Raw genomic sequence first — 27,538 nt, 5'->3', positions numbered from 1 at the left:
ATAAAGGGCTAAAAGAATGATAGTGATATGAATGAAGAGAATGGAACTGTTTATAGTAATGTTATAGAAGTAGAATAAGACATGGCAACTACTTGAATGAGGGGAGAATGAAGAATCAAAGGGTGATTCTTTGGTTCTGATCACTGGGTAATTAGAAGAATAATGATTCCCTTGACAGAAATAGATAAGTAAAGAATAGAGATGGGTCTAAGAAGAAAGTTGAATTTAGCCTTAGACATATTGAAATCCTGCTAATGGGCCTTGTAGTCTCAATTTTTAATCCACCATTTTTTATCCTCAGGCAGTGGTGTGAAATGTCAAGATATAATAACATGCTGAAATTGATTTAGTGCTAATAGGATAAATTATTGAAATTTTTTCTATGTCCAGCATATAAAATTTAGAAGACAATTTGGTGATTATTGTAAGTCTTTTAGGAATAAGTTCCAATATTCTAAAACCATAACTAACTCTTCAGAAGAAAATTGATTAATTGACACTTCACTTTAGAACATTATCATGATTAAAGTGTCTCAGTTCTTCAGTCATTTTAGTCCAAAAGATTCTTCATCAATTTTTTTCATCAACATTTTTTTACATCAACTCTACTGTCTTAATACATATCATATTCAGGCAGTTAGAATGAAATGGTGCAATATTATGTCTGAATGTTTTCTTCTCAGCCAGATTCCTAAAATCACCAAGTTAAAAGGAAAATAACAACAGTCATTTAGCACTTTAATTAGTGCTTTCTGATACCTCACCTGAGCCGAACTCTCACAGTTTGATAAATCTGTACTAGACTAACTCACACAAAGAAAACATCAAAAATAAATGGGACAAATTTCTTCCTTTTTTTTCTCCCTCATTTCATGGCACTGAGAGTGGAACAAAAATATTATTTCTTAGTATTCTCCTTATTTGGTAGTATCATTTCAAACTTCTAAGTCCTCTGTTTTGTGATTGACATCATAATGATTGAGGGACAAAATATACATGGCAGCTTATTTAATGTAAGACTTTACCTAAGGCTGTGTCCACAAAGCAACATTCTCCTTTGCTATAAAAAGCAACCCCTTTATTACTTCTAGTCAGAGAGAAGTGCCAGAAAGATTAAATGACTTGCTGGTAGAGATATAGCTAATGTCAGAAGTGAGATTTGAATCCAGCTCTTTCTGATTCTAAGGCCAGCACTTTATCCATCAGTCAACAAACATTCATTGAGCATCTTCTTTGTGTCAGGCACTGTTAGGTTCTCCCATCCAGATAGGATTGATTTTTAAAAACTTTTCAAGTAAGGTAAATCATGTCTTGAACTAATTGCTTTCTCATCTGTGACTTAATATTATCTTCAGATCAATTAACATAAACATTGTATAATGGAAAAAGGAATTGGTTCTAGAAAACCTGAACTCTGTTTCCTATTTTCAGATCAGGAGGCATTTATTAAACATGTACTATTATTTATTATTATTATTATTATTAATTATACATTTATTAAACATGTTCCTTCTTCCTGTCCTTGAGGAGTTTATGGTCTGTTGGAAGAGACATTATGTGTGTATACACGTATGTGTATGAGTACATATACATTCACACAGTGGTGGGAAAGAGGAAGAGGGAAAAGGAGAAAGAAAAATATAGAGTAGAATGCAAGGTATTTTAGGGAAGAAGAACACTAGCAATTGGAGGGGAAAATGTTGTAGTTGTGGGTTTTTTTTTTTGTTTGTTTGGTTTTTTTTGAGTTACTGATTATAAAGTAGTACTTGAGGTGAATTTAAAGCAAGGGTTCAACTTGGGGTCCACAGATAGATTGTGAACTTGGGACTGAAAAATTATTTATTTATTCTTATCTCATTATTCTAATCTCTAATTGGAGTTTTACATTTCCTCAATTATTTTAAAATATTACGATGAGAAGGAATCCATGGGCTTTACCAGAGTTCCCAAGAGGTGGGGGAATAGTCAATGCTACAAAAAGGTGAAAGACCCCTACTTAGAAGTAAGGAAGCAAGGAATTCTGTGAGGTAAAGATTAGAAGGGAGAAAACATTGTAGCCATGAGGGACAGTTAGTCAGTGCAGAGACACATTGATGGGCAGGCTGATGATACATTTAACTCTGTGACCTTAAGCATATCATCCGCTCTATGCTTCTGATTCTTCATCTGTAAAATAAAAGTAAACATTTCTTTAGCTTTTTCATAAGATGGTTGTAAGTATCAAAAGGGATAAAAGAGTCTGTAATTTGTTAGTAATAATGTCCTATCTGTGGGGCTTTTATCTAGTATACCTTGCTATCTCAGAAACTGTGACTATGCCCCAAATATAAGGCAAATGAGTTTGTCATAGCACAGTGTGATGATGGCATTATAAGTATGATATAAACTGCTGATGAAAATTCATTAAATGACAACAATGGATGGATTAGGATTAGACCACACCTGTATAACTCACATTCAAATCAGTACTACCAGTGTATGTGTGTGTGTGTGTGTCTGTGTGTATATTTGTATATGTATGTATATGTATATATTTGTGTAGATACTCACATAATGTCTAATGTCTATTCATGCTCTTTTCTGAACAATTTTTCATGCATGGCTATGGTTATTCACTGTAATGGCAGACTGTATTTTAGAAAACATGATCATTGTAGATGTACATAAGGACTAGATTTATGATTTCTCTGTTTGGGATCTATCTCTCTCAATCCTCTTTTTTGTCTCTGTCTCTCCTAACTCCCTCCCCTTCTCCTTCTTCTCTCTTTCTCTGTTTTTTTCCCTCTTCCTTTTCTCTTTCTACCCTCTTCTTCTCTTTCTCCCTTTCCCTTCCTTCTTCCCTCTTTCTCTGTCTTTCACAGACACACACACACACACACACACACACCCTCCCCAATTATGCCATACTGTCTTGAATTTTGAAAATTTAATACAGTGAGTTTTTCTTAAAGATAATATCCTCCGGCCAGCTAGGTGGCACAGTGGATAGAGCACCAGCCCTGAATGCAGGAGGACCCGAGTTCAAATATGATCTCAGACACTTAACACTTCCTAGCTGTGTGACCCTGGGCAAGTCACTTAACCCCAGCCTCCCCCCCCCCAAAAAAAAAGATAATATCCTATCTTTAATCCATTCACTACTTTGTTTAAGAATGCAAATCAGAGTATTTCTCTGACTTTTTAAAGATTTTGATTCTATTTAATTTAGAGTCAGCTTTGCTGTCTATTCTTATATGGCAGGAAAGATCATAGGATCACAGAGTTAAAGCTAAAAGGGACCCTGGAGACTATTGGCAAGAGAATTTATTATGAGAGTACCCAAATTTTAAGATTATAGAAGGGACTGTTTCTCAAAAAGACCTGTTGGTACTTTGAGGGCCTACTACCTCAGAATGTCTTAATGAGGAAATTCCTCAGAACCCATGCCAGAGAGAAAATCCTTCATAAAAGTTGGTCTAGGATTGTATAAATGAAAAACTCCCAACATCAGTTGAGGGTTATAACTATCAAATAGACAATCAATTCAAAAATATTCTAACAATTGAGCTAATAATTAAAAGGATTGTCTATGTAAAGGATCTGCAGTGTTTTATGTTGAATGTTTCCTAAGGTATTCAAAAGTCAGTACTTGTACTTAGGAGTAATGCTACTGCAGAAAGCTCTTTGTTTCTCCCTCTATCTAACTTCTTGATTTTCCTCATACCCCTGGAAATTGCATTTTTTTTTTTTCTTTTTCTTAAGACATGCTTCATGTTCTTTGGTGCACAGGTTTCTTAGGGGAGATAGGAGGAATAAATTTTTTTTAAATGGGGGGAGGGGAGAAATTGTTTCTATCGTGATCACCAACAGTACCTTACAAGGTTGTTTCAAGAATCTGATTTTATTAGGATGGGCAGTTTCCCTCTAGGGATTCAAGAGTTTCTGCGACTGAAAAATTCACCCATGGTGCTGAACTTTTTCAAATCTATCTTAACTGGTTCACAGATAGCAAATATTCAGTCCATCAACAGGCCTGTGGGTCTTTCCAGATTGTTGTGATCTAGTAAAGCTGTCTAGAAGTCGGGGATACCTCCATGCCAAGTTGGAGTATGATAATTAGACTTCCTTGAAGTGTTAGTAAAGAACTCACATAACTAGATATTTTTCTGGGTTTTATCTAGAGCAGAAAAACTTAGCTTGAATCTGTAAACTTGTTTTTAAAATATTTTGGTACATTTCAATATAATTGCTTTTCATTTTTATATTTTATTTTATGCATTTAAAAACATTATTCTGAGAAGGGACCCCTAGGCTTCACCAGACTGCCAAAAGAGACTGCCAAAACAAGGTGAGGAACTCCTGATCTAGATTGTCTACTTTAAAAGAAATATAGAGGACCACAGATGTTGTCATGAGTCTTCTGAAATAACTATTTCAATCATAAAAACTGATACAGAAGTAAAAATATACTGGAAATTGATCATTAACTTTTTTTAATAATTTGTTTTTTATGTTTTTTTTTCTTCTTTGGCCTATGACCTTTAAATTTTATATTTTACATATGGAGAGAAAAAAGGTTCAGAAAATAGAGGAAATGAATATTTAAGTGCGATAAATATCAAACTCTTTTACCCAGCTTCAAAGTCTATTCATGATCTGGTCCCATCCTGTTTATTCAGCCTTGTTTGCTAAAGTTTCCAAGCACCCACTACTCTCTTCATTCAGGTTAATCTCCTTGTTCCATTTCATCTGATCTTTAAATAGTACTTTTAGGTAGTGAGGTAAATAAAATACAAGCATTGTCTTATTTTGCTGATAATGAAAGTGAGGATCATAGAGTAAGTGCTTCTTTGTATCCCATAACTAGAAAGTTTTAGAGGTATAATAGTAGTTAAAGCTTTCTTTTAATGTTGTTCATATTAATACCTTATCCTCAGAAGACTTATTGAGAAATTAACTATATGTAACAATCTAAGTACAAAATAAGTACTTTAAATTGTTAATGTATAGTCAATATAGTATAATATAGAAGTAACATAATATATACAATGTAGTATAATATATAGTTATAGTATCATGTGGAAATAGCATAATATATAGTTAATATAGTATAATATGTAGTTAAATAGCATGATCTAGAAGTAGCGTACACTGTTTAGTAAAAATAATATAAACACTAATATAGAAATAGTACAATATATAGTTAATATGATATAATATGTAGGTAAATATTATAATGTATAGTTAATAAATATAATCAATAGTTAAATTTAATTAGACATAACAGGATAAGTAGAACCTAAATGCTGAAAAAGTCAGTGAAGGAAGCAATCACTGTGGGCTCAGGGAAGGCTTCAAGGGTTCTGAAGTTGGAATATAAGCAGGCTTTGAAGGATGGTTAAGAACTGTGTAAGAAAGGTAGAGGACTAACATTTTACATGGGAAATAGAGTGGTAAGAGTAAAGAGTTAGGGAGGCAGTCAGGAAATAGAGGTTCTTGGATGCTGGCCTGATATATCTGGACTGACTTTTGTTGTCTGTAGAGAGCTATGAGTGTTTGTACAGAGGAGAGTGATGAACATGTTTTAGGAAGAAATTCTGGAGGCTAAGTGAAAGATGGGTTTGCAGGGGAGAGAATGGAGACCAGGAGGGGAGCTAGAGTTCTGATTGCAAGTATCTTGTATAATATACTCTGCTGGTGGGGATCAATAAAAAGGAAAAGAGATAAGAGATGATTGTTTATAAAGGAGGAAGATGAGACTGGCTGACTAGCCATGGGAACCAAAGCTGAAGTGATTATGCTATTATTTTTATTTTTGTACTGAAAATATTCATAGGCAAGATGTCCTTTAGGCAGGAACTATTTTACATTCTTGTAAAAATGATTTTTAAGTGCTCTTAAGATCAACAAAGCCTCTTTCCCAGCAACCTTCAAAAGGAGGTGATATAGGTATTATGCATTCCCATTAAAAGTCTAAAAACACAATGTTAGCTTTATATGAGCTTATACCTGATTGGTTAATGTAGTTAAATTCAGTTAAATCCTTTAGTTCAGGGGTTTTTAGCCTGAGATGCAAGGTACCATCCCCTCCAAAAGTCTGTGAATAGATTCCAAGGGGTTCTTGAACTTGAATGGCAAAAAAGTTACATCCTCTTTTACACTAAGCCCTGATTGAATTTTAGTATTTCACTTCAGTTGTGAATTTTTTATAATAATATTATTTTGAGAAGGGGTTCATAGGTCTTACCAGTCCAGGAGTTGGGGATTGGAAGGTTGATCTATGACAGAAGAAAGATTAAGAATGTCTGCTGTAATTGAAGAAAAATTCATCCTTTGTCTAATCATGTAGGAAAGTAATTTTTTTCTTATGTAAAGACAATCAATACTGAAAGAGTTTTTTAGTTTTTTACTTCCTAAGAAAATAAATTGCAGGAGACTTAAATTAGTTCACAAAACATATCTACAAATATATTTGAAGCACTAAATAGTAACATAAGGGAAGGTTTTTTTGGGGGGGTACCAATAGGAATAGAATATTGAATTATAAACAATAAATACATCATCATATATCACAGTGCTAGGCACATAGGTGCTCAGTAAATGCTTCTTGATTGGCTAAAATCTATAAAAGATTCTGCTAGGTATATCATTTTGTAGTGTTGGTGCTATAACAAGTAAGTTTAAAGCAAGGTGTACTCTACAATAAAATCTTATTCCTTTGTAAATTAGTTTTTTCCAATTTTATAAAAATATACCTGAAAGAACAACAGATTGTTCTTCACACTCTTGAGATGAAAGACTTTCAGATTGTTTGTCAAGTTATTTTCACAAGTCATGAATATTTTAGTAAATCGCAAGAAAGATGAGCATTTCCACTATCTCAAAGTGCATATTTAAAGGATGGTTTCTTCTAGAGTTTTAGTTTGTTATCTGTAATATAAATGATAATAACTATAATTGAGTGCCCTACATTTTGCAGTTACTATAACACAGGGGAAAACATTCCATGATATGCATGAATTCATGTGGTATATATATAGATATAGTCATTGGTGTTGAAGAAAAAAACAGACTAGTTTCTATCAGTCCGTTTTTATATGTCAATATCAAAGAATCAGTAATCCTAAATATGTGCTAAATGTTAAGCACCAGGCTAGGCACTTAGGAAGCAAAGACCACAAAAAATGGTCATGGGAGGTGAAGGAGTTGGTTATTAATTTTTTATGGAATGGCTTGGTTTTAATGGCATACTGTTTAGGACCAGATAGGACCCATTCTAAGGCCATGATTCAACTTTCACAATTTCATGTAAATGAAATAATTCATTAGAAATATAAAATCAAGAAAGAGTATTACAAGTGTGTAGATGTCAATATAATTTTCTATTTAGTGGATACTTTTTCCATTTCATGTACCATAGCACATCTATTCTTTAATAAATGTGTAGAAAATAGTGAATAGGAAAAAAAAAAAGCCAATAACAACAATATCAGTTGATGGCCAATCTTCTCATAATGTCTTTCCCTGAACTTAGCCAGGAGAGTCTTTAGAGGACCATATGTCTTAAAGCAAGTTTTTCTAGTGATAGCACTTGCCAGTGCCTATGGTCCCCTAGTATAACCTTCAAGAATATAGTCACTTCCCTATCACCGAGGCATCTCAGAAGGACTTTTATGGAGGCTTCTTATATTTAGATTATCTAATTTTTATGCAGCTCTAAGGACTAAAATATATTTATCTCTTTCCATTATTCTAGGCATTTCAGCCCAATATTTCTTGTGAAATGCTAACATTCTTGGCATGGCCATAAAGCAAATCATATGATTATTAGGACCTGAAAAAAACTTTAAAATTTTCAAGTGCTAATAATCATATAACTTGTCCAGTCATTTCAAAATTACTGAAATATCCTTATTTAATAAAAATACAAGGGGAAAATCCCACAAAAGTTGTATTTTTAGAAAACACTTTTGAAAGTACTAAAATGAATTTTTAAAAAATTCTAATAATCAAGGAGATCATCTACTTATAGTTTGTATTGAAAGTTCTTAAAAATTAAAAAAAATTTTCTCTCACCCCCATCCCAGCCCATCCTTTTTGTTATGTGTTCAGAATGCCATTTGAATCAAGGCTCTTTGATAGTAACTTTTTGCTTGTACAGTTGAATCATTATCAGTGTTCTCTCAAATTAACAAATGTACTTTTCATTCTATGCTTGTTTATAAATATCCCATTGTTAAAATTTTTACATGTGTTTTTCTAAGATATACTGCAATATTTAAGACTTTTTGTAAAATTATTTATTAATTGAATTAATTGTCCACTTAATTCATACTGTTGCAAGCTTTCTATTTGTTTGATGGATGATAGACTTCATCTTAATAAATATCTCATTTGAAGGAATTGGAGATATTTAATCTAGAGAGGAGAAGACTTAAGGAACAGCTATTCAATGGGCTGTCATAATGATGATGGAGTAAATTGGCTATATTTTGCCCCAGAGGGCAGAACCAGGAGCAGTAGGCAAAAGTTAGAAAATTTAGACTTGATGTCAGGAAATTTTTTTTTTTTACTTTATTAAAGGTTTTTATTTTTCAAAACATGTGTGGACAATTCTTCAACATCAGCCCTTGAAAAACCACCTAATTTTTCCCCCTCTTCTCCCATGCCCTCCCCAGATGGCAAGTAGTCCAATATATGTTAAACATGGTAGAAATATTAAATTTAATATATGCATACAATTATCTTGCTGCACAAAAGTCAAATCAAACCAGAAAAAAAAAAAGAAGCAAAATAAAATGCAAGCAAACAACAACAAAAAGAGTAAAAATGCTATGTTGTGAATCACACTCAGTTCCCACAGCCCTCTCTGTGGGTGTAGATGGCTCTCTTCATCACTGAACAATTGGAACGGATCTGAATCATCTCATTATTGAAAAGAGCCACGTCCATCAGAATTGATCATTGTTGTTACCATGTACAATGATTTCCTGGTTCTGCTCATTTCACTCAGCATCAGTTCACATAAATCTCTCCAGACCTTTCTGAAATCATCCTGCTGGTCATTTCTTACAGAACAATAATATTCCATAACATTCATATACCATAACTTATTCAGCCATTCTCCAACTGATGGGCATCCATTCATTAGGAAAATTTCTTAATAATTAGAGCCATCCATAAAAGGAACAGGTAGTGGGCAAATGGAAATATCCTGGTTTCTCCCTCAATCAAGGTTGGATGATAGCATGTCAGGTGTGTCAGAGCAAGGGTTCCTTTTGTATATTAGATTAGATGATCTCAAATGACTGCTGAGGTCCCTGCCCTAATTCTGCTATCCTATAATTTATCTCTCTCCTTTTATAAGTGAAAAAACAAATAAACTAATCCACCAAAGTCTGAATCTTAATGGAAAGTTAATACCGAATGATGTGCCATTCTGCATCTCTAATATCTCTGTAACCTCTTAATACCCCTATGAAGGTAATTTTTTTTTTTTTTTTTTTTTCTGAACGAGACTAGGCAATACCCAGCAATCATCATATTTCCTAAGTAGGAAACAACAGAGTGTGACATGTTTGGAAAAGTTGAATGTCACAAAGGCAAATTGGATTATCTTGAACCTGAATTATTTGTGTTGGTTTTTTGCCACATTTTCAAATTCCTGATTAAATTGTTTTACCCAATCTTTTGTTAAAGGAATTTAGATAGCATAGTGGATGGAGCCATAAACTTGGAGTCGAGATGACTTGCATTAGGCAATTCCAGTAGATTTGGGATTTGTAATGGAAAATGCCAATTGCATCTAGAGAAAGAACTATGGAGATTGAATGTAGATCAAAGCATAGTATTTTCCCCTTTGTTATTTTCTTTCTCAACAGACCTTTTGGTCTGTTTTTTCTTGCACAACATGACAAATAGGGAAATATGTTTAAAAAGATTGCACATATTTAACCTGTATTATATTATTTGCTGTCTTGGGGAGAAGGGAGGAAGAAAAATTTGGAGCAAAAAGTCTTAAAAAATTTTTTTAAATCTATGTTTATGTGTATTTGGAAAAATAAAATACTGTTTTGAAAAAATGACTTGCATTCAAATCCTGTCTCAGTTACTTAGTAGTTGTGTGATCTTGAGCAAGTCACATCTCTTGACCATGGTTTCCTTATGTATAAAATGATAACAGTTTATATTCCTGAGGATTTTTGTGAAAACCAAATGAGATAACATACATAAAGCACATATGAATGCTAGATATTATTTTAATTCCTAAAAATCAAGGAAATTTGTGAACTTTATCTTGAGTCAACATATATTATATTGAATATTTGTTATTTCTATACTTAATATGTTTTCAGTATCATGTAAGACATGAATCTTTAATTGTACAAATTCTAACTCATTGGTGCCTTTTCAACTTGTATGACACCCATTAAACTGTAAGCTTCTTGAAGGCAGAGATTTTTTTTTTTTTTTTTTTTTTTTTTTTGGTTTCTCTTTGGTTCCCCAGTACTTAGCATAGCATAGTATCTGGCACACAGTAAACACTTAATGCTTGTCGATTGATTGTAGGTCCTTTCTTATCTATGAATCTCCCACAAAGATTCCATCTAATGTACTGAGGGCCTTTTCCTAAATCTTTGTATTGTAGAATCCTAAATAGGTAGCTAGCACAATGAATATACTAAGACCACCTGAGAAGCTTACTAATTGTGTGACTTGGCATCAATCAGTTAGCTTCTGTATGTTTCATCAGCCTGTAATTGTGAGGATCAAATGAAATAAGATTTATAAAGAATTTTGCAAATCTTATGGAACTATTCAAATGTTATTATTGGTGATGGTAGTGATGTTGTCAGAGCACATAGACTGTCCTGTTAATTATTCTTCTTTGTATGGTTGGCCCACCTTCTTTTCCTATAGTATTTGTCTTTGATGATTTCTTTTACACCACTTTAGGTGGTTTTCACTTACATATGTTGTAGGCCATCACATTCTATGGAGCAGTCTCTGAATTTACCAGTAGGAAAATTTGCGCCTAAAATTCCTCATGGAAGCTTTGACTCGATGCTTGAATCTTTTGAGGATGATAGTCTTTATGTTTTCTTCCAGACATGTGGTGGCGTAGCAATGAAATTATGATATGATGCTTCAGTTTATCCTGTATACAGCTTGTTTAGCTGTTTGCTTAGTTTGCCCTTTAGCCCCGTAAGACTTTATGAGCTCTTTGAGAATAGAGATTTTTTTTTTTTGCCTTTCTCTGTATCTCTAGCAGTTGGCTTGGTGCCTAGCATATAGTAGGTGCTTATCAAATATTTATTGACTACAAAAAATTCAGAATATATACTTTATTCTTTCTCTTCCATGTGAAAACAGCATGGGTGGGAGTGAGGGTAGGAAGGGAATGCTTCAGTAATTAAAAGAAAAAAACTTCTATCTCATTTTCATCTTTGACACTCAGGATACTATCAAGTAACTCATAAGCAATTTTTTTGTAAAAAACTTTTAAAATTTTATGTAGCCAAAATTGCCTATTTTAACCTTCAATTATCCTATCTATTCCTTTTTTGTTCATGAACACTTTCACTTCCTTTATCCATAAATATAACAACCAATTTCTTCCTTGCTCTTCTTCTTTTTTTTCCCCTGAGGCTGGGGTTAAGTGACTTGCCCAGGGTCACACAACTAGGAAGTGTTAAGTGTCTGAGACTAGATTTGAACTCAGGTCCTCCTGAATTCAGGGCTGGTGCTCTATCCACCTAGCTGCCCCTTCCTTGCTCTTCTAATTTGTTTATGATGTCATCTTTTATGAGTTATGGAGAGGGGCTAGCCCTTCTCTAATGCTTATGAGTTTATGCTTAAATTATGTATGCATCTATTTGGAGCTAATCTTGGTTTTTGATGTGAGATATTATCCTATTCCTAGTTTCTGCCAGACTGCTTTGCAATTTTTTAAAAATTGGTTTTGTCAAATACTGAGTTCTTATTCTAATAGGTAGGATATATGGATTTGTCAAATTTCATGCTACAATGTTGGTTTGCTTTTGTATGTAAGAATCAAATCTTAACAGGATCTGGTGCACAGACTGTGAGATTGAGATTTAAAACATTTGTAAGGAGAGCTGGTCTTCAGAATGTATCTTTTGGTTTTTATTACATTGAGTAAATATGCTCTAACTTATAATGTGAGCACATAATTCTTTTTTGGGTAATACAAAGTTGGGAGGGAGAATGTGGGTGAAATAAATTGTAATAATCTTATTATCTCCCTTGAATATCACTGAAGAATATAAGACAGAACTTAGGCTAGAACATTTTTCCAGACTTTAGATCAATTTCTAAAGAATGAGTAAATGGGGGGGGGGGGGAGAGAACCAAGATGGTAGAGAATAGACATTGCCTGAGCTCTCCCCATCTTCCCTCCAAATCAATGTTAGAACAAGCCTCTGAACAGATTTTGGAGCAACAGAATTCATAAACATTCAGAGTGTAAAAATTTCCCAGTTTAAAGTGTCTTGGAAGGATTTTTTAAAAGTTCTGTTTCAATTGGGCAGGGGGAAATATAACTCAGCACAGGTATAGCATGGGGAAACCCAGTGGGGAAATTTAACAGAGATCTGTTAGCCAAAATTAGCAGCATTGGCTACTCTGTCCTAATTCAGGCCAAGGAATCAGCAGATCAGCTGTGAGATCTTCGATTCAAGGACAAAAGACAAATTGTGAGCTCCACCCCCCACTCCCCAATCCTAGTATAACAGGTGGCATTTAACCGGGCCACCCAGAGCAGGAGAAAAGCCTGTAGCAGCACTGGCCCCAGTAAAATCAATGAGAGGGCATGTTCTCCCTGCAAAAGCAGCTTGGGACAATCTCCCCTGTGTCTTAAGAGCAGAGCTCAACTTTTACAAATAAGCCAAAAAAGCAAAAAGAGCTCTTACTATAGAAAGTTACTATGGAGAGAGGGAAGATCAGAACACAGCACAACACAATCCAGAAGAAGATAGCAAAGGCAAAATGCCTTCAGGTGAAGCCTCAAAGAGGGATGTGAACTGGTTTCCGGCTCAAAAGATTCTCTTGGAAAAGTTCAAAAAGGATCTTGAAAGAGAGAGAAGAAAAATGGGGAAAAGAAATGAGAGTTATTCAGGAGAATTATGAAAGTTGGGGGGGGGCAAACCAACAGCTTGGAAGAGGAAGCACAAAAATGGACTGAAGAAAACAATTCCTTAAAAAAATAAATTTGGCAAATGGAAAAAAATACCAAAAAAGCCCCCCCAAACAACAACTTTTTTTTTTTTTTTTTTTTTATTTTTATAATTATAACATTTTTTTGACAGTACATCTGCATAGGTAATTTTTTTTTTTTTTTTTTTTTTTTTTTTTTTTTACATTATCCCTTGTATTCCCTTCTGTTCCGAATTTTTCCCCTCCTTCCCTCCTCCCCTAGATGGCAGGCATTCCCATACATATTAAATATCTTATAGTATATCCTAGGTACAATATATGTGTGCAGAACCAAATTTTGTTGTGGTGGTGGTTGCAAAGGAAGGATTGTATTCGGAAGGTAAAAATAATCTGGGAAGAAAAAAAAATGCTCACAGTTTACACTCATTTCCCAGTGTTCCTTTTCTGGGTGTAGCTGATTCTGTCCATCATTGATCAATTGGAATTGGATTAGCTCTTCTCTATGAACAACAACTTCTTAAAAATTAATTTGGCCAAATGGAAAAAAAAATGAGTGAATGAACAAATTTGGTTGGGGGGAAGCAATTAGTAAATGCTTAAATCTTTGACTAATATAGAAATTGTTTTCTGAGTACTTATTCCAGACTTGACTCTGGGAAGTATATGGGATTGTCTATCCACCTTTCTACATGGTATTAATTAATGTACGGCAGGTGGTCCTGTTAAGAGACCTCTCTCCCCTCTGCATTTTAATGTCTTTGTCAAAATGTTGTGAATTTTGAGAGGCAGTATAGTGTCATGATAGAAGCCAGAGTTGAAGTTAGTAAAATGTGTATTCTTCCTCTGATACATGCTAGGTATGTGACCACAGGCAAATCATTGAATCTGTCAGTGTATCTAAGTACCTCCCTAAAACTATAAATTGTTACTGAAGAGTTTTCCATCTTATTCACTGGACAGTTTCCCCTAAAGTCATTCCCCACATTGACAAAATCATAGGTCCAAATTTCCCACAAAGATTTAGAGATTTTAGGATTAATATTCTGTCAGTGACCCACTTTTGAAGGAAAATACCTCCACTTTTAGCCTCAGGCACTGCTGAATTCAGTTAATAGATGGACAGGTTGGAATATTCCTTTGTGTCTTTGAATAAATTACACATAATACTCAGTAAGAAAAAAAACAAACTTGAAGGTAATTGATACACTCCCTGCAAATACATTCAGAGGAACCTGGGACATAAAAGAAATGTAATTATTTCATTTGGTATATTAAAAAAATATACACAACTGTTTTTCTGGAAGTCTTTTCCCCTTAGTAGTTTATAAATCTCTCAGAAAAGCCTGGTTGTTTAGTTTTCCGATCTTTAGTTTTTGTGTGAGATGAAAATAGTGATTTTTTTTTTTATGAGTGTTGCCTATGAGACTAAATAGACCTCGTGGCATTGAGTAAAGGGATCCCCTTTTCTGCCCCTTACTCGGGCAGGAATTCTCGATGCCTTGGCATACTGAAAATCTGAAGTGGATTACAGTATGTAATTACATCAGTAAAGTGATTGGAGCATTTCAAAGAGAAAGAAAACACTGAATTCTACCCTTTTATCCCTCTCCCCCCCCACACACACCCAAATAGGTAGGCAGAGGTTATCAGAGAGAATTCCTTTTGGGGAGCTGAAAAAGGACCAGGAGAATGGGCTTTTGTCTCTATCCATGGGTCATTCCTCAATCACTGGACCACTTTGAGAGCACGGCTCCAGGCTAAGAGCAGGCAGAGAGCTGGAGAAGAAAACTATGTCACAGTAGTCCATCTCATTGCCCTCTGTTAGGCGGAAAGTTTTCTGTGTTCTCCTTTTCAGCACATAGAAATCTCCTTTAAAAACAGGTATGGACCAGTGAAATGTCAGTTGTTCTCCCTTTATGACTTCAAAAACAGGGTGTTGTTTCTTCCTGGACCAGAAAGGGAGTTTTATGCACAAAAGAATGTTAATAGTTTATAGGAAAAACTTTGTTTCATACTGTAGCTTTGCACTAGCAAGTACTTTTCAGTTTCAGTCTCTGTCTTTCTCTCTGACTTTCTCTGACTCTGGTTCTCTCTTCCCCTTTCTTCCTCCCTTTTTCTTCTTTTCTCTCTGTCTCTCTGCCCTTGTGTCTCTCCCTCCTTCCTAACTTCTCCCCCTTTCCCTTTTCTTTCCCCTCCCCTCTTTCCCTCTCTCCCTCTCTCCTCTTCCTTCCTTCCTTCCTTCCTTCCTTCCTTCCTTCCTTCCTTCCTTCCTTCCTTCCTTCCTTCCTTCCTTCCTTCCTTCCTTCCTTCCTTCCTTCCTTCCTTCCTTCCTTCCTTCCTTCCTTCCTTCCTTCCTTCCTTCCTTCCTTCCTCTCCTTCCTTTCTTATTTTCTCCCCTCCTTCCTTTCTTACTTTCTCCCCTCCTTCCTTTCTTACTTTCTTCCCTCCTTCCTTTCTTCCTTTCTCCCCTCCTTTCCTTCCTCCTCTCCTTCCTTCACTCCTTTCTCCCCTCCTTCCTTCCCACTTTCTTCTCCTCTTTTCTCGCTTTCTTCTTTCCTTCTCTTTTCTTCCCTTCCCTCCTTTCTTCCTTTCTCCCCTCTTTCTGCCCTCCCCTCCCTCCTTCCTTCCCTCCTTCTTCCCCCTTTTCCTCCTTCTTCCCATATCTCCTTCCTTCCTTCTTCCCCTTTTTCCTCCTTCCCCTCCCTTCTCCCTTCCTTCCTTTCCTTCTCTCTCCCCTCCTTCCTTCCTCTCCTCCTCCATCCCTTCCTTCTTCCCTCCCCTACTTCCTTCTTCTCTCCCTCCTCCTTTTTTCTCTCCCTCCCTCATTTTTTCTCTCCTTCCCTTACTTACTTCTTCCTCATTCTTCCTTTCTCCTCTCCTTCCTTTCTTCTTCCTTCTTCCTTCCTTCTTCCCTTCCTCCTCTTTCCCTCTCCTTCCTCCTCTTCTTCTTTCCCTTTCTCCTCCTTCCTCCCTTTCTTCCTTTCTCCTCTTTCTTCCTTTCCTTCCTTCCTCCCTTTCTTCCTTTCTCCCTTCTTTTTTCCCCTCCCCTCCTTCCTTCCTTCCCCCCCTTTTTCTCCCTTCCCCTCCTTCTTTCCTCCCTATTTCCTCCCTGTCTCTCTCCCTTCCTCCTTTCTTCCCCTTCCTTCCTTCTTCCTTTTTTCCTTCCTCCCCTCCTCCCTCCCTAATTCCTTTCCTCCTCTCTCCCACCTTCCTTCTTTTCTTCCTTCTTTCCTTCCATCTTTCCCTTCCCTTCCTTCCTTCCCTCTTTTCCTTTCTTCCTCCCTCCTTTCCTCTTTTCCTTTGTTCCTCTCTCTTCCTCCATCTTTCTATCTTTTTGTCTCTGTCCCTCTCTGGCTTTCTTTCTCTGTGTGTCTCTTCCTCCTTTCCTCCCTCCCCTACCTCTCTCCATTTTCCTTATGTTAAAAAATCAACTTAAAAATCTGATGACAAAATCTTATCACATGAGCATATTCCTTGCCTTGCTCCAAAGAGATTAACAAACCTCTATCCAAAATAAATTGAAGTTTAAAGTACTTGAAGGAGGAACTTTGGCTTTATCTCAAATCATAGGACATACAATTTGGGTGAATTTGATTGAAACAAAATGTAATAATTTAAAAATCAAAAGTCAGAAAATGTCATTTTATTCAGTTTTGTTATTTAAGAAAATTCTTTTTTAAAATATATCCTTAGTATAAAGCTATAATGATATAATAACCTGTAATATAATAGCTAACCCTAAAAGGTTTACAATGCTTTACATATGTTAAATCATTTCATTTTCACAGCAATTTGGGGTAGGGGGGAGTATAATTATTACCATCCCCATTTTACAGATGAGAAGACTAAGTCTGAGAGAAGTTAAAGGATTTGTCAAGGGTCTCACAGTTTATGTCAGAAGTGAGTTTTGTATTTAGTTCTTCCTGACTTTTTAGACTAGGGCTTCTTAAAGTTTTTCTACTCTCAATCCCTTTTTATCAAAGAAATTTTTACATGACCCTAAATTTATCAGCTTATAAAGTAAGTAAACAGATCAAACATTTACTGATACTGTCATAATTTCACAGCAAGTTGTTGTTATAACTTGTTACGTAACAAGACTCCATATAGGGTCAAGAACTACAGTTTAAGAAACTTGGTGTCCTAGATCACCTAGATACTTTGGAAATTCCATAGATAAATATATTCTTCATTTTTAGAAGCTATATGCATATAATTCACTGTAATATTTATATATTATGATATATTAATTTCATAAATTCACTCTTTCAGATTAATAGTATAATTTCATTAAAAATGAATGACAGGCTTTCATACCAGAATGACATGGATCCAAATCTTACCTCTGACATATACTCTTTCTGAGGCCTTTGGCTAGTCCTTTAACCTTTGACTGACTCAGACAACTCTGTATGACTATAAACTACTGATGATTTATCCATCCTATCCTTTTAGGGGAAGAAGCTTACACTTGAAAGTTCTCCACATAGGTAAAATCACAAGTCAAGGACAGATAACATCTGTGAAGGCAGTATATATATCTTTTTTTTTTTTTTTTTTTTTTCTCCTCCTGAGGCTGGGGTTAAGTGACTTGCCCAGGTCACACAGCTAAGAAGTGTTAAGTGTCTGAGACCAGATTTGAACTCAGTTCCTCCTGTATTCAAGGCTGGTGCTCTATCCACTGCGCTACCTAGCTGCCCAGGCAGGATATATAGTTGATTCAGTTGAATAACCATACTTATTTACCAGTTGTGTTAGAAAGGGAACAAAAATAAGATTTTTAAGTTGTTTTATTTAACCAAATAAAATTATGTACTTTAAGTTAAGTTCAGCAGGAGAAACGTCAAATTCTGGGTCACGTCCTTAATATTATTCTTACCTGTAGACTAAATATAATCTATTTATTTATAGACAATAACAAAATATCCCTGACTTTTCAAATTCAAAATAATTTCTACACTTAGAATGACAGTCCAAAGAAACTCATTTTATACCTACAGAAGTATTTACATATTGCACAAATTAGTTACTCCAAAAGCCTATGATGAAAACAAGTGCTTAAGTTATTTCTACTAAGTCAGAAGGTACAGCAGATGTCCTTTAAAACCTCATTGGCACAGGGCATGTGTTTGTGCCACCATATGTAAATAAGATCTGCCATAAGGAGGTCAGTATGATTGGTACAGGACCCTGCAAACAAAGCTGAATAGTTAACTCTTATTCCCCTGTAACTAATTTTTAAAAGTACATATTTCTCACCCCATGTTATATACTTTTTAGATAATGAATGCTTATTTACCCTCATATATTGTGCCTAGATTTGATTCTCTTCATTTTTTTTCTCCATGATTTTTAAATACTTTAGTGAAACACAGCAAGCACTCCCAAAGAGACCTGGAGCTTAAGGAAAAGTAGAAATATAAAATTACATATTGATTAAAGTATCTTCCAAATGTTGTTTTTGGAACAATTTAAGCTTCCTTAGCTTGCTTCCGCATCAGAAACCAACTGGAAACCAGTTGGCCATTTTTAAAAGGGAACTATACTAAACAATCATAAGAACAGATGTTCCAATGTTCTTTCTGTCCTTATCCCAATATTTAAACATGAGATCATGGTAGTATTTCCAGATTCCTTCTGACTCACTATGTATCTCTCCAGTTGAATAATCTACTAGACTTCAATGAGAGCAGATTGTGGCAATGTAAAATACCCCAGCCTCTAAAAAAACTGAAAGATTGAGTCCTCTAGTTGTAAAAGAGAACAAAATAGAAACCAGTTTCAACTCAACATTTTTAAATGACCCCAAAATCCAGTCTTTTAAGAAATCTTAGTTATAAAATTAAAACAGTTTTAAAGAAAAAAAAATTTCCTTAGGACATAAGTTAGAAACACTTAAAAAAATCTTCCAAAGAATGTATCTTAAGATTGCTGATGAAAGAGTAAAAAACTGATTTTGCAGAAAGAATGTGTTAAAGTGTTCTGAACATAAGGATTATCACTTCAGAGAATTCACATGGGGGGAAGAGTGCTTCAAGGCTACTTGTTTGAAATCTACTATGAACTGAAATTGTGATAGATATGCTAAGAGGAACAGTTTTTATACTTCAAGAATAAAAGAAAAATACTAAGCAGCTGCAAAGAAAATGGGGGAAAAAAAGAAAAGTCCACAGATGATCAAAAATGTATTTTTTCCTCAATTGTGTTTTGTACTGTATACGATAAAAGAAGATACCAACATCACTCAAGAAACAAGTTATAGCCAGAGGGCAAGATGCTGTCACGTTGTGCTCCCAAAGATCTGGGCTTACTAACAAAGTCTGTACTTTGGGGTTTGATATTTTAGAGTCAGTTTAAAGAGAAGGAATGCAAATTTTAGAGTCAGTTTAAAGAGAAGGAATGCAAATTTTAACCTAAGATGAAAAACAAAATAACCTAGAACAGACTAAGAGAATCACATGAATTTATCAATTTCCTAATCAGCCTTTTCTATGGATTTTTTTCATCATATGTATATTTAATATTTCTTTTCATCCCATTTAATATTTTTCTTTTTCTCAATTGCATACTAACACATTTTTAAAAATTTGACTTTCATATTCTTTTTCCCTTCTCTCCCTCCACCCCTTGGAGAACCTGTGGAATTTTTAAATGTTTGAAGCAGTGTTGTTCTTGTTTTCTTGTAGACTATATATTTGAGGGTCAGAAAATGGACTTGTGATTTCATCACTGTGAGAACCACAGATTCCAGGGGGTGAGGTGGGGGGGGGTTCATCTGTAAGTTAGGCAGTTGTTATTATACAAAAAGATATTTATTTTAGTTGCTTGTAGATTGCCATATTGAAAAATAGACAACTGTTTTTGGAGTTTTCATAGTAAAAAGACCATACAGCCCTTTGCATCTTTACTTTGCCTATTTCACAGAGTTTCACATATTCTTGATACTTGATAGGTGTTTGAAATGAACTAGAGTTGGGAGTGCACTTGTAGGATGACACTGACTTTGCATCTTCTTGGGTAATTCCATTTCCTTCTACTGATGACTGAATTCCAGGAGTCATTGAGAGATACTGTTGTTTTCTTTTCTTTGTATCTATGCTCTGACACACAGTAGGTACTTAATAAATGTTTAATTGTGTTATTGACTCTATTCCATTTCTATCTAGGATCCACTTTTTGTCCTTCTCATCACTATTCCCCAAAGCTCCCCAATTACTTGTGTACCTTTTTCATTGTTATTCCCCACCTCAAGGTGGCATTAGGGATGCCTTAAATAGAATGCTGGACCTGGACTCAGAAAGATCTATATTCAAATCCATCCTCGGACACATCCTTAGCTGTGTGATCCAGGGCAATCTCTTAACCTTGGTTTGCCTATTTCCTCAGCTGTAATATGGAAATATTAGCATCTGTGTTGCATGGTGGTTGTAAGGATCAAATAGAATATTATTTGTAAAATACTTCCCAAAGTGCCTGTGGAGTAAGCATAATAGAAATGCTAATTATTAGTCCTTTAATCAATCCATTTGCATATGAACAAAAATTAACAGCATAGAGAACAAATAACCATTCTGTCCAGACATGGTAAATCTGACTTCCTATTTCCCAGCACTGTTCATGTAAGTATAAATATAAATATTAGTGGAACTAATATAAATATATTTACATAGTTACATATGTAAGCATACCTATACACACAAATACATAAAAGTGTATCAAGCTTAAAATTGTACTGACTTTAGAGATACCATCATCTATTTATGTGTGTGCACATATATGTATATACATGTATACATGTTTTTAAATTTCATTGACATATTCCTTTCTGAATAAATATGTCCATGTGATGAGGTCTAGATAAAGTATACCTAAATAAAATCAGGATTAATTGAGGTCTAGTGGCAGGTTTGAGATACAGGGAGTCAAATGGAGCTCCCCTGCAATCCCTTTGGATTCGGCACAAGGATACAAAGTTAAATGAGTTCTAGGGTGCAAGAGTTCCCTGTAAAGGAATTTATAGGCCCGAAAAGCTAGATTGATTAAAAAAAAAAAAAAAAAAAAAAAAAAGAGGTTTATTGCAGGGTTTGAAAGTAAGGTTAAAGTCTATTTAGTAAAAGGTATTAGATAGAGGAAGAAATACACCAAAAGTGGCGGACAGAGAGTCTGTGATGCAAAGCATGGTGCTTGCATGTTTTGACCCTCTACAAAGAGATGATTACAGCTTGGCTCTTTTATCTGCTTGAAGGGGCCTATGGGTGGAGTCCCAGGTTGATTCTTCGAGGGCCAGAACACACTAGGTGGGGGTTGGGAAACCTGAGCAGATCATTAAAATGGGGGCTGGGGCAGCCCATGTTAGCTCAGATATGGATCTCTCCCCTTGGAATACAAAAGGGTGGTTTTAACCAGATCTTGTAAATCAAAGGTCAGTCCCAAAGGGAATTGGAGATCAGAAAGGAATCTTAAAGGAGGCTACGCCCACATCACATGTACCAAGTAAGCCATTCCTTATAAAAAATTTTAAAAAAATCAAAAAATCCAAAAAAAATAACCAAGTCTTTGCCCTTTACCCATAATCCCACATCTATGTAAAAACGGAAAGAAGATACAATTCAAGTTTGAACTTTCTAAATTCATAGCATTTCAGCTTTTTTGTTTTTGTTCTTTCAGCTTACCTTGTCATTGTATATATTGTTTTTCTTACTATTTCTGACTTCACTCCATCTCAGTTCATATAAATCTTCCCATCCTTCTCTGAATTCTTCACATTTATAATTTCTTAGGATGCATTGATATTATCCTACATTTGTATGTCACAATTTGTTTAGCTACTTACCAGTCAGTAAGCATTCACTTGTTCCAGTTTTTTCCTATTGTAAAAAGTGCCAATATTAATATTTTGGTACATATTGGACTTTCCTGTACTTAATGTTTGTCATATGTAAACATATGTAACACTCTGGGATCTGTGTGTCAAGGGGTAAAGGACAATTTAGCCACTGAATTTTTTAGTATAATTCCAAATTTCTAGGGCTATTTTTAATATGCTTACTGGGAGGGACAAAGTCTTAGGAATATGTAAAATATTAATTTTATTAGAAGTTTTGATCACAGTTAATAGTATGTTCAAGTGGAACTGGGGTACAGAGAATATTCTGCTACTTTACTATGTCTAAATTTTTTTAACATTGAAATGTAGAAGAGCCAATAGGAGTATTTTCACTCTTGTGCCTTATATCTATACAGTCTGGGATTCTTACATTACATTCCAAATTTCAGTATTAAAAGTTCTATAGATTTGAGATAAAATAGTTGAATATGTCAACCTGTTCTTTAGTCGAATGGATGCCATGTAGCAGAAAGACTCAATTGCCTGAAATATTTTGATTGACGTTAGAGCTATTTACCTAGACCGCTCAAATAAAAAGTATTCCTACCAACAACTATTAATTTGTAAAAATGCATCCAAATGAAAGATCTTGGTCAGGAATAACTAACTTTTTACTGAACGGTCTTTTGTAGATTCTACAAGTCCCAGATCCTACAGCATTTTATAGATGAAATACTTCTTATCTTATGAAATGTGCATGCGTGATTGCCTTAAAATGGAAGTCAAGAAACTGAGTAAGTCTAGTACGGCGTCCCTCATGTAAGAATAAAAAAAGGTTGCCATTTTGTTATTTGCAGTAGTTCCTGATCAATACTTAAAAGTTGGTGTTCTATCATATGAAATTACTGTTAATTACAGGTTTCTTTTTTGCCTTCATTTTATAATAAGCACCTATAATTTATATTTTTTCAATCCTTTTGTCATTCAAGAAGTAACTAAATGTCTATGGGTTTTAGAACATTGTACAAGGTATTTGGAAGTGCATATTGAAGGAGAGGCTATAAGGAAAGCAGCCTATATTCTAATGGGGGGGGGAGTAAAACCAATATGATCAATAAAAAGGTAAATTAATTATGACCATTCATTAAGGAGAAGTGGAAGAGCTGATTCAGGGATTATGGAGTTAGATAGGAACTGGGAGTTAAAATGAAGGATGTAGTGAAATGGGAGTGGGTAGGATGAGGGATGTTGATAGGATCAAGATACAGAAGGAGGCAAATGCGGACCATGTCTGAGGATAAGACAATCAAAAAGAGATAAACTTAGCTGTAAAGTAAAATCTAAGGATGAACAAATCAACAAGATTTAAATTTGAAGGGTTTGCTTTCCCCTAACCTAGTAATCAAAGCCAATCTTCTCATGGAGAGCATGAATATTTACTTTGTGTGCATACAATGTTCTACATTAGGAATGGTGAAAAATTGAAGCCCTGATCGTTATTCCTAGGGGTTGTTGAGGTACTAGATTTCATCAACACAGCATCAGAGATAAAGTCATAGTATATCTCTGATGGAGGGGACCTTAAGGATTACCTAGTTTAATTCTGAGCATATCACTTAGAGGACCTGTCTTTGCCTCTAATTAATCAGCTAACTAGCAGCTAGGTGATACCATAGTGCACAGAGCACTGGACCTGGAGTCTGGAAAATTCATCTTCCTGAATTCAAATATGGCCTAAGACACTTCATCCTGTTTGCCTGTTTCCTTTTCTGTAAAATGAGCTGGAGAAGGAAATGGCAAATCATTCCAGTATCTTTGCCATGACAAACTGAACAACAAAACTCTTATCCTAAGCAAGTCACTTAACCTTGACTTGCCTCTGTTTCCACATCTGTAAAATGAGTATAATAATTAGCCAGCTAACTAGTTAGCTTAACCCTCCAAGGATTGTTGTGAGGTTAAAATGAAATGATATTTATAAAGTACTTTACAAATACTAAAGTACTAGACAATTGTTAGCTATTATTTACTAATCCCCTCATCTTTCAGAGGAAAAAACTGAGGCCCAAGTTAATGGAATTGGCCAAGATCACATTGTTTTAATGACAAATTCAGTATATAGAATGAGTTTATATTCCCTGAAGAGATCTTGTTTTGACTATAAAATAAACTCCTTAGAGATAGCATATGAAAAAAAAAATCTCTCATTTATTACTTTTTCTTGTCCTGGTTGAAAACAATGAAAACAGTATTTTATGTATATGTAACTTTTAAGACTATACATATATATGTGTGTGTTTATGTTTGAAAGAGTTGAATTTGTATGATGGATTACTAAATTAGTTAGATAAGGTTTCAAATATCATTTTGGAGTATTTCATGATTGATTAATAGATTGAAGTTTCCATTTAAAATTAATTCATCTCTGTAAAGAAAAGAATAAGTCGATGAGGAAAAAAGATCATCTTCATCCAGAACATGTTTTCTTAACCTAGAGTTTTCAAGGAGTCCTAAACATGGATTTCAGGAGGTTTATGAATGGGATAGGACAAAAATTACATCTGTTTTTCCTTCTACACTAACCTCTAACTAAAATTTAGCCATTCTTCAGTCATTTAAAAACATTATTCTGAGGAGTCCGTAACACAAAAAATGGTGAAGAACTCCTGATCTGGTGTTTGAATATGCTCTGTTTTATTTTGATTATTAGTACACTAGTAGAAATGAAAATTAGGTTAGGACTCATCTCTGCTACTAATTAGCTAAATAACCATAATTACTTAACTTCTCTTTGTTTCAGTCAAATGAGTACTAAGGCTACTGTCTAGCTTTAGAATTATAATTTGGAATCATCTATTAGGACAGGAATAATATAATTATAAGAAAGCTAAATTAAAAATGTCATTGGGCTATAGTACTTTTCTTCTAGTGTCCAAGTTATTCCTTGACAATAAATTACCCCATTTTTGTTCATGTCATCACCCTTCATTCAATCTTTTAGACTTGACACTTTGGAGTTATCTTTGACTCCTCCTACGCTTTCCATGTTTCCATTGTTACAAAAAACCTCATTGGTAATGGCCAATTTTAAATAGTCATCACAACCAGATATGGATTGTGGTTTTTAAACATCACTTTTGTCTTATTATTCCCTAGCTCAAGAATCTTCAGTGCCCCCCCCCCTTTGAGGTGTTAGATCAAATCTAATCTCTTCTACCTAGTTTTTTAAAGCCCCATATATAATTTGTTCTACCCTATCAATATCCTTCAGCTGCAAAAAGTTTTGTTTCTCTAGTCTGACCTGTACAAAATCTTGCCACTTATAATTACATTATTTTTTCATTTTATACTTAGTTTTTTTTTTCCCTTTTGAAAATATTTTAGATGGGCTACATGTGTTTATCACCTAGGAGCAACATTAGCTGAAGAGCTCATCTATCTAAACAGGGCTGGTCATTGGTAGTATTGTGAAGTTATTAAAGTTTTACTTCAGTGCCTGTAGCCTTCCCTTTCCGTACTCTGGCTGATTTGTTCCTTTACTTATCTCCAACTCCCAATGCTTTTGAACTTTCTTACATCAATCCCTTATTAAAACCTGCTCTCGGGAAAGATTCTGGTGGTGTTATTTTTCTTAATATAAATTTGTAAGAGTAATTGCATTGTAGTCTTGTTCATTGTAAATTTATGCACTTTGCCCATCATTAAAAGAAGTTCAGGTATAAGCAACGATGCAGGAAAATCAAGAAGGTTGATTGGGGGTTGAGGAAATTGTAATGGTGGTAAGTCTTCCATCAATTTTTGAAATTATCACATTTAGGTTGCAGTCTTATTTTATCAACACAGTAACTAAGCCCTTTTAACCTAATGTATTTTTTTCTTTTTAACATTAACTGTTGAGTATCTTGCAACATTTTACATTTGAATGTTAACTAGTTATTCTGATAAACATTTGTCAAAGATAAGGGAAGATTTATGTTGAATGAATAATATGAGAAGATGCCAGATTTATTTTTGTGTCTATACTTTATATCTTCTGGAAAAGATTAAACTGATTTTTAGAAAATGATGGCTTGATAAGTCTATTTTTAAGTTGGTTTAGAGACTAGACTTATGATTTCACTGGAATAGGTAACTGCCAGAAGAGAATATCATCTACTAAAACATGCTGGCACCTTCTCTATAAAATATAATTTCAGAGAGTTGCCTAGAGTACTGAAAAGTTAAGTGATTTGCCAGGGTTACAGGATGGGTTAAAGGTAGGACTTTAATCTAGATCTTTTAGGCTCCAAGATCTGTTCTCTATCCATTATGCTATATTGCCTCTGCCTTTGTTAGGTTATTAAAGCAAAATAATAATGAGTTAAACTTTTGAATTAAAATTCATTTTAATTTTTGCTTTTTAATCTTTTAAAAACTGGGATGTTCTGAAACTTCATGCAAATTATGTTACCATATTAATTGAACTTGTGAACTACCCAGTTTCCCATGCACTTTATTTAACTTTACTATTATTTTTAGTAGAAACTAAATTTCTTGAGAGTAAGTACTATTTCCCTTTTCTCAATATACCTCAAATACCCAGCATGCTATGTGACACTTAGTTGGTGTTTAATAAATTAATTGATTTTCACTGAATTAATTTTTAGTCTTAGGTCTTTTGGGGACCCTGCAGTTAGAATTCCACAAAGTATGTTTATTATCCTCTATACACGTGAATTAAAAATAGTACTAAGTATCAAGAGTTGGCCAACTTTTATAATTTTTTCCCTTTATTACTAGTTAATTGAGAAAAGCTGATTATAGATAGCAGTAAGAATAAAAGAGGAATAAGAATAATTTTTCTATATTTTGATTCTCTTGATACTATCTGAGAAATATTTTTTCAAAAGAAGAAAATAAAAAGGGCTATATCCTCAAAAATGAAAAATTAGGTGTTAAAAGCATATTCCTATACATCTTCAATCCATTCCTGAGGTTTCTTTCATTTATAAAATTGTACTAAAGAGTCAATTGTAGAAATGCTTATAATAAGAATTAAGAACTCCTTTTTTACAAAAAGAAATGCTCTCAGGACACCTGTCCTGTGGTGTAAATGACTTATCAAAATTAAAGGAAATGATTCAAGTGGAAGTCTTGAAGCATCACTAATTAAGTAGGAAAAGGTTAGCAGAAATTCAGCAATTGAAACAGACTTCTCAGTGATAAGGAAGAAAAATAAACTCATTTCCCTTAATGAACTAATTCTTTCTTTATGGTGAAATTAAGAAACAAATTCTCAGGAGGAAGCTCTTCACAACTAATGGAATTGTCTTTATTATAGAGAATGTTCTTTGTTGCCATTCTTGAAGGGATATTACTTGACCAGTGTGACATTAAATTCAAAGGAGAGCAAAATCTGAAATTATCTCTGAAATCTGGATCATTAGAATCAGTCTCTTCTTCCACAATGACACACAATTAGAAACCCATTTTTGAGACCAAATTTAAAAATTCTAAGTGCTAACAAAAATGGAACAAAGCATCAAAAGAGTAAATGAATGTCACATACCATAGTGA

General features: G+C 34.4%; 1 protein-coding gene across 3 annotated transcripts in view; it reads left to right on the top strand.

The window, feature by feature from the left end:
* Positions 1 to 27,538, top strand: part of HOMER1 (homer scaffold protein 1) — a 171,184-nt gene that overhangs the window by 104,495 nt on the left and 39,151 nt on the right. The window lies entirely within an intron of this gene.

Source organism: Sminthopsis crassicaudata, chromosome 1, assembly GCF_048593235.1.
Source record: "Sminthopsis crassicaudata isolate SCR6 chromosome 1, ASM4859323v1, whole genome shotgun sequence".
NCBI classification, from domain to species: Eukaryota; Metazoa; Chordata; class Mammalia; order Dasyuromorphia; family Dasyuridae; genus Sminthopsis; species Sminthopsis crassicaudata.
This window is presented reverse-complemented; position numbering and strand designations above follow the sequence as displayed.